This window comes from Cervus elaphus, chromosome 29 (genome assembly GCF_910594005.1).
Source record: "Cervus elaphus chromosome 29, mCerEla1.1, whole genome shotgun sequence".
Taxonomy (NCBI): Eukaryota; Metazoa; Chordata; class Mammalia; order Artiodactyla; family Cervidae; genus Cervus; species Cervus elaphus.
In genome coordinates this window covers 40,468,369-40,483,321 of record NC_057843.1, presented here as the reverse complement: position 1 = coordinate 40,483,321, position 14,953 = coordinate 40,468,369, and the positions used below count along the sequence as shown (strand labels likewise).

The 14,953-nt window shown below is 40.5% G+C and overlaps 1 long non-coding RNA gene across 1 annotated transcript in view; it reads right to left on the bottom strand.

The window, feature by feature from the left end:
• LOC122685924 overlaps positions 1 to 14,953 on the bottom strand; it is a 91,063-nt gene that overhangs the window by 1,015 nt on the left and 75,095 nt on the right. The window contains exons 3-6 of the long non-coding RNA XR_006338573.1: positions 13,373 to 13,527; positions 11,102 to 11,197; positions 2,662 to 2,762; positions 1,307 to 1,479 (exon numbers count right to left, since the gene is read on the bottom strand). This is a non-coding gene — a long non-coding RNA (uncharacterized LOC122685924). The remainder of the gene's footprint in view (positions 1 to 1,306; positions 1,480 to 2,661; positions 2,763 to 11,101; positions 11,198 to 13,372; positions 13,528 to 14,953) is intronic.

Genomic DNA, 14,953 nt, shown 5'->3' with positions numbered 1-14,953 from the left:
GTCTATGTAGACGTTCACTTTGTTTTTAATGTTTGTGTGCTTCGTTGCTCAGTCGTGTCCAACTCTTTGTGAGCCCATGAACTGTAGCCCGCCAGGCTCCTCTGTCCATGGAGATTCTCCAGGCAAGAATATTGGAGTGGGTTGCCATGCCCTCTTCCAGGGGATCTTCCCAACCCAGGGATGGAACCCAGGTCTCCTGCATTGCAGGCAGATTCTTTACCATCTGAGCCACCAGGGAAGCCCTTTAAATGTTTGGCTATGAAAAAAAAAAAAAGATTTCTGATGAAGACATCCTTCAAAATTTCATCTTAAATATTATGAATCTGAAAATTCAGTATATTATTTACAAGATGAAGAAAACCAGGGACTTCTCTGGATGGTCCCATTGTTAATAATCCACTTTGCAATGCAGGGGATGTGGGTTCAATCCCTGGTTTGGAACTAAGATCCTTCACGCTGCAGAGAAACTAAGCCTGTGTGTCACAGCTACTGAAGCCCACACACTCCGCAGCCCACATGCCACAACTAAGATCCAGCACAACCAACTAAATAAGCAAATAAACATTTAAACGATGAAGAAAACCACTTTGGGATATCACCTCTCAACTCATGTTCTTTTCTGGAAAATACTTGGTTAACAGCAGAGTCAATGACAATGGCAGCCTTGAGCACTTCATATCTATTAACTCAATTAAACTTCACAGAATCCCTATTTTACAACTAAGGCCACTGAGGCCCAAAGAGGTGAGGCAACGTTTCAAAGTCTTGAAGCTATTAAGTGGGGATTTAAACCCAGAAGTCTGATCACTTTTAAATATTAGGTAATTTCAATGCCTGCACAAAAGATGGTGAACACTTTGATAGGAATTAATGCTGCTCTTCACAATGAGCTGACAATAAACAAGGGTTCTTACCTCTAGGTGAACTCATGGTACTAATGTAAAAATTTTAAAGTATGGAACTAATTAGGAAGAAAATGGTATCCATCCATGTGTGTCTGGAGTGTTCGCAATGTGCCATGTGTGGTGAGCTTTATACAGATCATCCCATTTAATTCTCTAAACCATCCTATAAAGTAGTTATCCCCACTTTATAAATAAGGAAATGAAGGCAAAGACATGAAATTACTTGCTTCCAAGTCACACAACTGACAAATGATGAAGTTGGGATCCCAGTCTATGTTGTCTGACTCCAGGAGCTCAGCCTTAAAACCACTCTTTACCCAGAACCTCAAATTTACAGTTTTCCTAGGTGGGCCTCCAGGTCAGATACAGGTAAAAATCTTAAGCTCATTTAAATTGCTTACCTCTTTAGGCACTTGGAAACACCAAAACTTACTATGTGACACTTGGAGTGCTTTATAAAAATTAATCAGTTACATCATCTCTAGGAAACTGTTCAGGATATAGACTATGTTCAGAAATCAGGTATTTCTCCCCCCGGAAAAGTCAATGAATTCTTTGTCAGCTACATAGTTCCCTTTTAAAAAAAACAAAAAAACAAAAAAACTTATTATCCAGCATGATATCCTTTGATTCACCAAGGCACTCAACATTTGTGTTATTCTTAAAAATCTTTGGCTTCCGCAATTTACAGTGGCCCAAAGATACTAGAAGGATCTATGCTTTACCCAACTGCGGAAAGTCTGTCATGGGTCCTATAGGATGGTCTCAGGGACAATGCTAATTATTTTGCTGCTTGTGTGTATGTTATTGGCAATGTGTATAATCTCAAACATCGTGATCAGATCCTCCAAATCTGTAGGGAATTGACTACAAATCTGTAGGCAAATTGCCATCATAAACTCCACTAGAAATCATTTATAAAATCTAATTTAACACCACATTTCAACCTTCTACAGAGCTGACTTTTATCTTGCTGGACTGTTCCCTATCAGACTTCGAATCTCCAAGTCACCAGACCTTCTGGAGAACACCCCTGAATTTCTAATGAATGCCTTGTGACTCCACAGTTCATAGTACTTGGTCCAACTTTTCACTGAATGATGTCCTCCATCACCACCACCTTCACCACCCACAGACCCCACTGGACAGCTAACTTCTGGTCCTCTAGAGCAGCAGACTCCCTTAAACTTCAGATGCTTACAAGAGTTTCTCTTTTCCCAACTGTGGTATTGCTTTATCATTCTCTCCCCCTCTCTTCACCACTGTATGTCTTTTTCACTGTTAGTACCATGTCTGGTGCTTATAGCCTTCAATGCCACTCTGCTTTCTCTACCCTCCCACTCACAGAGTTTCACTTTATCTTTTGACTTCTATCTTCTCCCCACCAATTGCTTCTCTCATGCTCCCTGGCTTTGGGCTGAGCTGAGAATCCGCTGGAGCTGCTCTTTTCAGTTTGGCCCTACTGAGTGGCTCCCCTCGTACTTCCCACTTAGAGAAAGTCCCTGGAATTACCTGGCAAAGCTGTTTGTGTGTGTGTGTGTGTGTGTTTCTGGGGAGACACACTGTGGCAGACTCTATGGACTATATACCCCTACACAATCCACAGTTTCCCATGCCCTTGACTTCCTTTGTCAAATAGGCTAAAAAGCTCAACTTTTCCATTTCTCAACTTTCTCATTTGACCAATGTGAAGGAAAACATGCCTTTCTGAATAAATAGCAAAGGAGAAATTTCTCACTAGGAGAGAATCACTTACCCTTATTCTTTCCAAGTATTCCTGCCTGGAATGTGGGTGTAAAGGTTAGATGTGCAGCAGCCACCTTGCAAATGTGAAGCTGCAAGCCAGAAGGCAAAGGCCTGCATGGAAGACAGAAGGGCAGAAAGTTGGAAAGCACTTCAGTCCCCGATGGCATTCTTGAGCCATCATCCCAGCTCTGAATTGTCTCCTCCAGACTCATATATATTATGAATTATACACATACATACAATTTTAAAAAGGAGAAATGAAAGTATAAATAGGAATTCTGAAATTTTCTTCATGATAGATTATCTTACATGTGCCTGAGAAGCAAGCATCCCATATTGGAGACCTCTGCTAAATAACCAAGGCACTACTATATTAACAGAAATCAGTAAAACTTAAAACAGCACTAATGTAAGAAAGAAAGTGTTAGTCTTATCTGAATCTGCAAACCCATGGACTGTAGCCCACCAGGCTCCTCTGTCTGTGAAATTCTCCAGGCAAGAATACTGGAGTGGGTAGTCATTTCCTTCTCCTTCTCGGGAAGGGGAACTCCCCAACCCAGGGAGCGAAACTGGGTCTCCTACACTACAGGCAGATTACATATAAGCCACCCGGGAAGCCCATTGTATTAACAGAAATCAGTAACACAGCATTAAAACAGCAGTTATGAGGAAGGAGGAAAGATACCCAGAGAAGTGTATTACAAGATAGGGTGACGCTGTGAGGTCATTGTGTTTTGTATATAAATGACTAGAAGGAACTTACATAGAAGGTTAATTCATGGTAATTGCTTTAAACTATTGTGTGTTCATAGTTTTTAGCAGTGACCATGTACTAATTTGCAATAAAGGAGAAAAAAAGGCAAAAAAAAAAATGTTATTTTAAATACCCAGAGTGTTTAAGGCAGACCTTCTCCACTTTATAAAACCACTTCAAGATGCCCTTGTCATGGAGCTGAGCGTCTCTCCGCCCTGCACAAACATGCTCCACCATGAGCCCCTGCCTGTGATGACAGCCAGGCAGGTGTGGTGGCGAGGGCCCTAGGTGAGATGATAGCTCATTTCCAGTGGCCTCCAGCCTGCTCCGGGGGTAAGGAGGTGATCAGAGCGGGGAAATGAAGGCCCTGTGGGATGTCACCCTTGGTGACCAGGCCACCGTCTCATGGATGAGTGCATCTACCCCTTGCCTCACTCTGTTTATCACAAAATTGCCCTCATTCCCATCCCTGTCACAGAATGATGGGTTTTTATCCTTGGAACACCATCTGGTACACTTCCACCTCTTCAGAGCTGGAGAAGTGCAAGCTCTAAAAAGCTGAGGCTATATCCAAGGTCAAACAAGAGATTTCAGCAGCAGAGTGGGCACCAGAAGTCACTCAGTCATTAGCAGTAACCATACAGAACCCTCTCTGCGGCCGGGGCATTGCCATCTTTCTTACCTGTACAAAAGCCCTACAAGATAGGTGCTGTCATCTCCATTTTAAAGCTGAAGAAACTAAGGCTCAGACAGATCATGTGATTTTCCAGGGTTAAAACACAAGCAGAACCCAGAGGTGAACCCAGCCCTGTCTGGCTTCCAAATATGGGCTGTTTCCACCATTTCAGCTGACTGCACATACTGCTTATCTGATCTGTTACAGATGTGCCCACAAAGCAGTTTACAGCCATCCCCCTATAGGTGTCGTTAGCTATTGGAGCCTCAGGAAGTCCATTTCAGTGCCACCTCCCCCTCCCGCTTGGTATAGGAAATGCTTCCTGAAAGCCTGTTCTCTCTGCAGCTGGTGATATTTAATTTGATTAACACCCTGGGACCTATCACCAGACTTAAAGATGATGCTTAATTAATTGCTTACGTTAAAGAGCTGGCACTTTCTGCATTTGGTTCACACTTCCAGCCTCAATCATGTTTTCATTTCAGCAATAATATTTACATGATTAACAAATAGTCAATTCATACTCTGGTGTGGACCAAAGCTGTGTGTGGGACTTCCCAAAGCAGATGTCCTTGACAGGTGTAAAGAAATCAGTTTTGTTTTGTTTTTTCTCACAGCAAGAGCCAAGAACAAGATCTTCTGCTTGTTTCCCAATGAAAAATTGTGCCTGGGTCAACAAATATTCATGGAGGACTGACCTAGTAGTCTATGTGTCAGTCAACATTTGCAGGGCCCCATGGGGGCTAACAAGAAGTGCACTAAGAAGTCACATTAGATTTAACTCTGTTTTTACTTTCCTTTTTTCTGGTCCAAGACCTAGATGCATAGATTAGGAAAAGACATGAAGTTTCAGAGGCATTCACTAAGTTCTTCCAGAATACTAACATTCAAAAGGAAGAAATACATGGCCTACATGATAATACGATTAAGTGAGTTTGTGATGTTAAATGACCCCAGGATGCAAACAAAGGTAAAACTGGAAAGAGGTGATATGCCACAAGATTATCCTATGAATAATTTTAATCAAGAGCCTAGATATTGATACAGAAAAGCAATATTACATCTTCCGATAGCTGGATGTTGGAAGGAATAAGATAGCATTTTGTATGACAAAGTTCTCAACAGACTGGACAATGGGTTGACTTCTAACACCATGAAATTTTGTAGAAACAAATGCCATGGAATCACCAGAATCAGCACTGTATAGGGAAAGCATGGCTTTGAGAGGCACCATCAACCACAAGCTTCACAGGAGGCCACGGTGTAATGTGTGACTCACGTGTCACTAACACAGCCCCTTGACTGCACGTGTCAAGAACCAAGATGGAGGACAGTGAAAGCCCTGCTCTCATTTTTGCTCCCCAGCCCACCCTTAGGTAGCACATTCAGCTGTAAGTAGGTTGGCCATATATGATAATATCCTAGTCAGGACAGTTTTCAGAATAAAAGGGTTTGCAGGTGATAAATGAGTCTGGAAAAAGGGTTTGCAGGTGATAAATCGGTCTGGGAAATGTCTCCTGGGCAAAACTGTGACCCACCTAGTTATAAGGGATATGGACAGATTGGAGGGGATTCAGAGGAGAAACTGGAGGAGAGAAAGGTCTCAAGAGAAGAGATTATAGTATATCTTTGAAGAGAAATGTTTAGCCTGAGGAAGAGCCAAGTGAGGTTTATATGTAAGCTAATTTGAGATAGTCAAAGAGGCAGCAAATGAAAGAGGTGTGGGACTTGTGGATTATGGTCTTGAAGGATTCTACTGTGAGGCATCAACTATAGAGAAAATGATTGCTCCTCAGGGGTACTTGAACCCAAGAGGAGACAATGAACAACTGCCCTATTACAAAAACATTTTGGAAGCCTACCTGGGTCCATCTGTCAGTTCCTGTTCATGGGCCTACTTAGTTCTCCAGACAAATTCCAATGAAGTAGGAATCATTCCTTTTTAATGAAATCCAGCTTCTTTTCTTTTAAAATATGGCTGTTGTTTAAATATATGGAGGCTTTCTCTCTTTTGTCAGAGAGAGATTCTTTTAAGGAAATTAGACATACAAGGTCTGTGATTCCCTGGACTCCTCTCTATAATTTTATATATGCTTTTTTTCAGGATATTATTTACAGAATTTTCTTAAATATTCTTCTTTGTAAAGACCAACACAAACACCACATCACACTGAATCTAAGATATCACTGAGGATTTAGAGGGAACATACCTCAACATAATAAAAGCTATTTATGACAAACCCACAGCCAATATAACACTCAACAGTAAAAAGCTGAAAGCCTTCCCATTAAAATCTGAAACAAGACAAGGACACTCATGCTCACCATTTCTTTTAAACATGGTATTGGAAGTCCTAGCAATAGCAATCAAAAAAAAGTATCCAAATTGGAAGGGAAGAGGTAAAATTGTCATTATGCAGATGACATGGTACTATACACAGAAAAACCTAAAGACTCCACACAAAAACTACTAGAACTGATAAATGAATTCAGCAAGTAGTAGGATACAAGATTAACATACAGAAATTGGTTGCATTTCTTTACACTAACAATGAAATATCAGAAAGGGAATGTGAAAAACCCAATACCTTTTAAAATTACATATCAAAAGATAAAATATTTAGGAAAACCTGAAAAGGAGGCGAAAGATCTATATGCTGAGAACTATAGAACATTAATAAAGGAACAAGAAGATGATGCAAAGAAATAGAAAGATATCCCATGCTCTTGGAAGATTTCACATTGTTAAAATGGCTAAACTACCCAAGGCAATCTACAGATTTAATGTGATCCCTATCAAATTACCCATGACATTTTTCACAGAACTACAACAAGTAATCCTAAAATGTATTTATATATATATATGTATGTGTGTATATATATGTATATAATGTATATTTTATATATAATATAATCCTAAAATGTATATAAATGTATAAAATATAATCATAAAAGACCCCCAAATTGCCACTCCTGAGGGGAAAAAAAGAAAGAGGAGGCCTAACTCTCTTAGACTTCAGATAATACTACAAAGCTACAGCAATCAAAACAGCATGATATTGACACAAAAACAGACATATGAATCAACAGAACAGACAGGCCAGAAATAAACCCACACACCTATGATCAATTAATCTTTAACAAAGGAGGTAAGAATATACAATGGAAAAAAGACAATCACTTCAACAAGTGGTGCTGGGGAAGTTGGACGGCAACATGTAAATCAATGAAGTTACAACACACCTTCACATCATACACAAAAATAAACTCAAAATGGCTTAAAGACTTAAATATAAGACATGACACAGTAAAACTCCTAGAAGAGAATACAGGCAAGACATTCTGACAAAAATCATACCAATGTTTTCTTATGTCAGTCTCAAGGCAATAGAAACAAAAGCAAAAATAAACAAATGGGTATTAATCAAACTCACAAACCTTTGAACAGCAAAGGAAAGCATAAATAAAAAGAAAAGAAAACCTACAGCCTGGGAGAAAATATTTGAAAATGATGCAACCAACGTGGTTTAATTTTGAAAATACATTTTAGTTGCTAAGAGTCAGCTCATACTAGCATTAACTATAAGGTTGAGTCAGAGATCAAACTGGGTATTAACTATCCTAGGGTATAATCATTTATAGAAAGAAGTTATCAGGTAGTTACTTCTGCAGTTCTAACTACCATTTTGGGGTGTCTGGAAAATACCTTAGAAACCAGTTTGAAGACTTAAGCCAATTATCAACTTATTTCCACCTATTTATTAATTTGGAGCTATTATGTGGGCCCATAAAGTGACTGTCAATTATGATTTTCATTTGCTATTTTTGCAACTATTTCTTGAATCAACTAACTCATTCTCTGCTTTTATCAATAAAAAAGTTTTTTAAGTCTTTAAAAAAAAAATTTGAAAATACACAAATAGCTCACACAACTTAATAACAGACAAAAAAACAATCCAATAAAAAAAAAAATGGGCTGAAGACCTAATCATACATTTCTCCAAAGAAGACATCGAGATGATCAACATGCACATAAAAAGATGATCAACATCACTGATAGAGAAATGCAAATCAAAACTACAATGAGGTATCACCTCACACCAGTCAGAATGGTCATCACAAAAAAATCTATAAATAATAAATGCTGGAGAGGGTATAGAGAAAAGGGAACCCTTCTACACTGTTGGTGAGGATGTAAATTGGAGCAGCCACTATGGAGAACAGTATGGAGATTCCTCAAAAAACTGAAAACAGAGTTGCCCTATGATCTAAAAATCCACTCCTGGGTATATATCTAGACAAAACTATTTAATATAATTAAAAAAGATACATACATACCTATGTCCATAGCAGCACTATTTACAACAGCAAAGACTTGGAAACAACTTAAATGTGCATCAAGAGATGAACAGATAAAGAAGATGTGGTACATATATACAACAGAATACTATTTAGCCATAAAAAATAATGCATGCATGCATGCTCACTCATGTCTGACTCTTTGCAACCCTATGGACTGGGGCTTCCCAGGTTCCTCTGTCCATGGGATTTCCCAGGCAAGAATACTGGAGTGAGTTGCCATTTCCTGCTCCAGGGGATCTTCCTGACCCAGGGATCAAACCCATGTTTCCTGTGTCTCTGGCATTGGCAGATGGATTCTTTTACCGCTGAGCCCCATGGGAAGTCCCTTAAAAATAATGCCATTTAAATAATAGCATTTGCAGCAACATGGATGAACCTAGAGACATGATGCTAAGTGAAGTAAGTTAGAAAGATAAATGCCATGTGATATTACTTACATGTAGCATTTAAAATAGGACACAAACTTGTCTATAAAACAGACTCGCAAACATAGAGAAGAGATTTGTGGTTACAAAGGTAGGGGTGAGTGAGGAAAGGATAACTAGGGAGTTTGAGATCAGCAGATGCAAACTATTATCTATAGGATGGATAAACACAAGGATCTACTGCATAGCACAGGGAACTATATTCAATATCACATGATAGCCATAATGAATAAGTAACTTCACTGTGCAGCAGAAAATAATACAAAGTTGTAAATCACGTATACTTGAATAAAATAAGACTCAATGGACATGAGTTTGGGTAAACTCCGGCAGTTGGTGACGGACAGGGAGGCCTGGTATGCTGCAGTTCATGGGGTCGCAAAGAGTCGGACACGACTGAGCAACTGAACTGAACTGAACTGATGAAAAGACACCACTGATTATAAGATGCATCACTATTATATAGCATTAAAGAGAGAAAAAAATGCTACTAATTAACTATACCTCAAACTTTTTCACATTTCAATCCCCACTTTCCTGGGCCTACTCAAAATTGTCACATTTGTTCCCATCTTCACGTGATATTAGTATCTTTGTCATCAAGAACATTGAGAATGCAGTATTTCTTTTAAAAGCATTCCACTATTATCTCTGGAATTTTCTCCCAAGCAACTAACACTTGATCTGAAGGTTTTGACGTTCTTGCTTTTTTGACCTAACCAGCAAATGACAAGAGTAAGTTTTTAAAACTACTAGGATTTTATTCTTTGTTCAAATAGTCCTTAAGTTATCTGCTGACTGAAACAATGAGGAAGTTCTTTCTAGTTAAGCCACCAAGAATAACAACAAAATTTGCTCTGCGTAGGCAATGACAGCTCCATCCCAGCTGGAACCTGGCCAACAGATGCCTGGGATGTTAAAACGTGACATATGGAGGCTTGGGATAACACACAGTAATTCCACCTCCCTGTCTACTTTTTGGTCCTAGGTTATGCCCTTTGCCTACTAATCCCCTGCCTGCTTTCCTTATTGGCCATGGTAACCTCTGCCAGCTCTTGCTTCTGTAGCTGAGAGTCTCTTCAAGTACACTCCTGGGTTGTCCTTATTTCTATTTTATGCCCAACTTCATCTACTTTGGAAGTATTCCCCATCTTCACATTTTAGTTAGTTTTCCATTATATGCCCATCAACTGATAGAACACAAAGCAAAAATGAAAAGGTCAGGTAAGATTTTGCATCTCAAAAGAAGACACACTTCATCTCTCCCTGTTTTTATTGAGCAGCACTATAAAGCTTTACAGTAAAGACATAGCTCTTAGGTCTTGCTGTGAAGTAAAATACTTTGTAGAGATTTTTAAAATGTAGATTCCAGTGGGCTATCCCAAGACCTACCACTGACTCAGATTCTTGGGGTTGGGAGTGGAATCTGGGGGTGGGGGGCGGAGGGGAAGGAGACACTTGTATTTTTAACAGAGCTCCAGAGTAATGTGGTACATCATCTAGGTTGGAAATTATGAAGAGGACATCAGGCATTTTCACTTTCTCGTTCATACAAGGATAATTCTTTCAACAAACACCAACACAAATTTGAAACCAAGAGCCCCACTCTTACGTGTTCAGTAAAAACCGATTCATATGGGCAGGCCAGTTTTATTCATTTGAACCATAATATTCATACCAGCCTATATTCATCATGTTTAAACTAAGGGGTATGAAGGGCTTTGTGATGACTGGGGATGTGCATGGTGGGAGCACATGCTGGAAACAGAGGATGAGATTTCCTTTTTCCAATCTTGCAACAAACTCCAGCGCTGACATGCCACAGGGAAGGAGATCGTGTCTTCCACTCTTTAGCTACAGCTTTCCAGGGCCATTTCAGGAGCAAGATGATCTGGGCATAATTCTGGTTCCCTGATTTGAGGACAGTCTGTCACCTGAGAGTGGAAGACTGAACTCGTATGGGCCGACATTCAGGAAATACACACATCCCTGCACCAAAGGGCTCAGGAAATGGTTTTCAGGCCTTCAGGGGAGTCCCACTGGGAGACATTCTCTCCCAATCATCTCCATTTTTAGCAAAGGTTCTACTGAATTTAGGTGAGTGTGAAGATCCCCCATCTTGTGTGGATAAAAGTAGGTAAGCAGTGATTCTGCAGTTGACTCCATGGCCTTTTTGGCCCAAAGAACTCAGAACGCAGTTTCCACACTAAAACACAGATCACCTCTCACTTACCTCTTGGATCCAGGGAACTCTTGCTCATTAACAAGGAAGAGTCTGAGAGTCACTGTCTCCTCTGATTTTCTTTTCCTTTTGGGCCCAAATCAGAGGCTACAAGCAAGAACACAGAGATACAAATCATTGCAAGTCAGTGCTGATGGCTGAAATAAATATTGACACTGTACTTTTTCTCTTACTTCTATGTACTGAACACATACTCTGTGCCTGGCCCTTTATCTACATCATCTCATTTACTCCTCACCACAATCATGAAACAGGTTTCAGTGGCCCCTTGTTGACTACACAGGGGGAAGAAGATGCAGGGTAAGCATCACCCACAGGGCCAGGCAATGAGTAAGGGCCAAATCCAGGAGTGAATCTCAGATCTGATCCCAGAGTTGAAGGTCTCTCACACATTGGTTATATGTGAAAGGTGGTGAGGAAAACATAATTTAGATTGATGCAGGGAAGGAAGGATGGCTAGATGGATAGATAAAAAAGTAATACTATGTAAACAAATATAGATACATACATATAATGGAACATATATTATAGAAAATAGGTGGTGTTACATGGGTATACTCTAAATGATTCTTTAAAATGTTTTGCATGTTGGGAAAAAATCTGAAATCAAGTGTTGGGGACAAAGAAGAAAGACAGTAAGGGAATCAAAGATACAACCAACGAAATCTTCCTTCAAGGATCTGTCTCATGTTTCGCTATTTGTTCTAGAATCTTAAATTCAATTTAGGTTAACAAATATGTATTGAGGCTTTACTCTTTATCAGGCACCAAAATACCTGCCAGTCTCGGATGTTGAATTCATGGGAGGTGCTATTAGGACAGAAGACAGAACAATTCTGGGGTTCATAGCCAGCAGCTGACCCTAACTTAACCCACAGTACAAGGCTGACTTTGATAAAGAGGGGTAATGAATAGGTGAAGTGCTATAAGAACACAAAGATAGATAAAATAATAACTGAGAGGTCTGGGAAGATGCCTGGGAACAGGTAAAATGTGCACTGTGCCTTGGAAAACAGGGAAGATGTCAAAAGGTCTGAACTATTTTTACTCACAACATTTTCAACCCCAAACACATGGTTTTTTTTCCCTGACACCAGCCAGTCCTCTGATACCACCTGGGTGTCCTACAATGGATTCAATTCTGACACTATCTCCTGGAGTAGTCAGATCCCACAAGTTAAGGGCTCAGTCCCTCCAAGAATGTCCCCAGTTTAGATGCCAATAGAAGGCTGTGAGTCCTTTGTTATACTCTTGAGCACAGAGGACTCCATATAACAGCCGTGTGCAGCGTGCCCTCCACTCCTTGAGGTGGCCTCAGGCTCTCTGTAAGTTTCTCCTTGGAAAGTCATGACAACCCAAGCTATCTGGGGCTTCTGTAGTTACCACCTTTCCCTCTGAGGAGCAGGGCCAAAGCCTCTTTCTCAGAAGAGAGAGGGGCCAGCAGCTTTTGCTCCCATCTCCCCCTCACCTACTTCCCTCCTCCTCACCTCCCACCAACATCTAAGAGCTCATCCCCCTCTGCTAGATATAGTCCTCTCCTCACCTCCTTCCAGCACACCTGCAAAACTGCATGTTCTCTCTGAAGCAAGACGCTGCGGTCCAAATTATCTTGTCATTTCTAGGCCAAGTGCCATTAGAGTCTTGACTTTGGAAAATCAAAAGCTTTCCCTCCCCCCAGTTCTTTGGTGAATCTCCTTTTTTCCCTGATACAATAAAGATGCCCGAATGAGGTTGATGGGAAAGGTCAAGGCAACAGGAGCCGCCAGAGGGGTACAGAGGGGCGAGTCAGTTCATATGTTCAAAATATCACTCTGCCAGTGTCCTCACTAGCCTTTAAAGCTTGAGCAAAGGCCACAGTGCACTCTGCATCCTCCTTCACAATCATAACTCCTCCCTGTTCTTATGTCTCTGAAGAATTTCAGTTCCAGATGACCTGATCTAGACCGGGCTGCAGACAGAATCCCAAGGGAAGCCCAATACCTAAAAATGACGCATCTCACACCTTAAAAGTGGCTTCTGTCTTAGAGTTACTTGTGACTCTCTGGGAGAAATTCAGCAGATGGATTCCCAAACTGCTCATCACCAAAGTGTATAATAGTTTTGAAATAGAGCCATTTGTTTATGTGAGTTGCATGGTTGGTGTGCCTGCCATATAGTCTTTGAAAAATTCTGACACAAGTTCCTCAAGTTGGGGCAATGTCCCTCGTGAGTTTTCTGTGTAGGTCATCACCACAGAGAATTAAATATTTCTCATGGTCCCACCTGACCACGCACAGCTGGTCTGATGCCCTGTTTGTCAAGATATCTGCTCCTTCTCACCCCTGGAGGCATGCCTTTGGCTACACACTAGAGTCCTCTCTTTGGTTTCAGGTACCCTCTCTGGTTCATATGACAGTCCTCTGTATCAATCGTGGGGCCTGAAAGAGAAACAACTTGTCAGTTAAATCAGTTGGAAATGCAGATGTCTGAGAAAAATACTAACTTGATGCTTTTCTTCACCAACTGCTCACCCTAAATAAGGACCTAGGAGGTTTTACTTCCGAAGCTTAACTACATGCCAGAGAGACCCCTCAGTTCAAGTCAATAAATACCACAGGGCCTGTCTCCCACCATAAACCCACACAGATAAGGTCAGATGTGCCTCTTCACATGAAGCAGAAAGAGATTTTACTTGTCATAAATTAAAATCCTCCCTTATGGCCATGGATTTATCAGCAGACTTGCTCATAATGGTCATCTTATGAATGACAGCTGGGAACAATAAATCATTCCTTGTTACAAAGGTTGTGCCACATGGTTCAAAATGGCAGACTCCCTGCTAGAATGAACCTCCTCTGGACCAATAAAAATCTTTCTAGGGAAAAAGTGGAGGGGACCAGTGGTTGCAGCAGGGTAAGACACACACTTCCAGGATCTGAAGGGAAACATTCAGCTGCTTGTGGCTTCACTACCTTACATCTACTCCTCAACAACACCCAGAAGAGGTATTGACCTCAAATACGCTGAGTTTTCTCATCCACTCAGAGCTGAACATTAACTATTGATATTCAACCAAACTTTTATTAGTGAAAAACAAGCCTAAGATCATCCCGGGAGTCTGTGTGTACTGATACTATACTCCTTCTGTTTCTTCTTTCCAGCAGGAATGGAGGAAAAATACAAATTTAAGGGACTTTCCTGGTGGTCCAGTGGTTAAAACTCCATGCTTCCTCTGCATGGGGTGCAGGTTTGAATCAATCACTGGTCAGGGAACTAAGACTTCACATGCCCATATGACCAAAAAAAAACAAAAACAAATTTAATACATATGACCAATAATGCTATACAATATGAATAAAACATTGTTTGGGATTTGCAATTCTGAAAGCAGTACATTGCCAACAGCTCAAGCACTGATCTCTTAAACAAGATCCTGAATACATTTATTTAATTTGGTGTATTATCAATCACTTCTACTCTCTTCTTGGCACTGGGCAAAAACGCACAGGCAATTTCTCTCCCAACATCCTCCCAACTCTCCCAGAAATAAAAGCACATGTTTACAAAAAAACTCTCTCACCTAATCAGACATTTTCTGAGAAGCATATACAGTATTTTAAACTCAAGGCAGTACTCAGATCTGTTAAACATTTTTCAACGCCCCTGAAAACTCCACTGAAGAAAGAGAATCTACCTTCTTTACTCAGTCTGTCTGACCTAAAGTAGCATAAGGCTGGAATCATCCACATGTAAAGTTAAACAATGAAGTTCCCCAAGTACATACACGCTGTGAGAATCAATAACCTCTTCACAAACTAGCAAATTGGTTTCAAGTGTTTGGTTCACTGGTTACATCCAACAGAC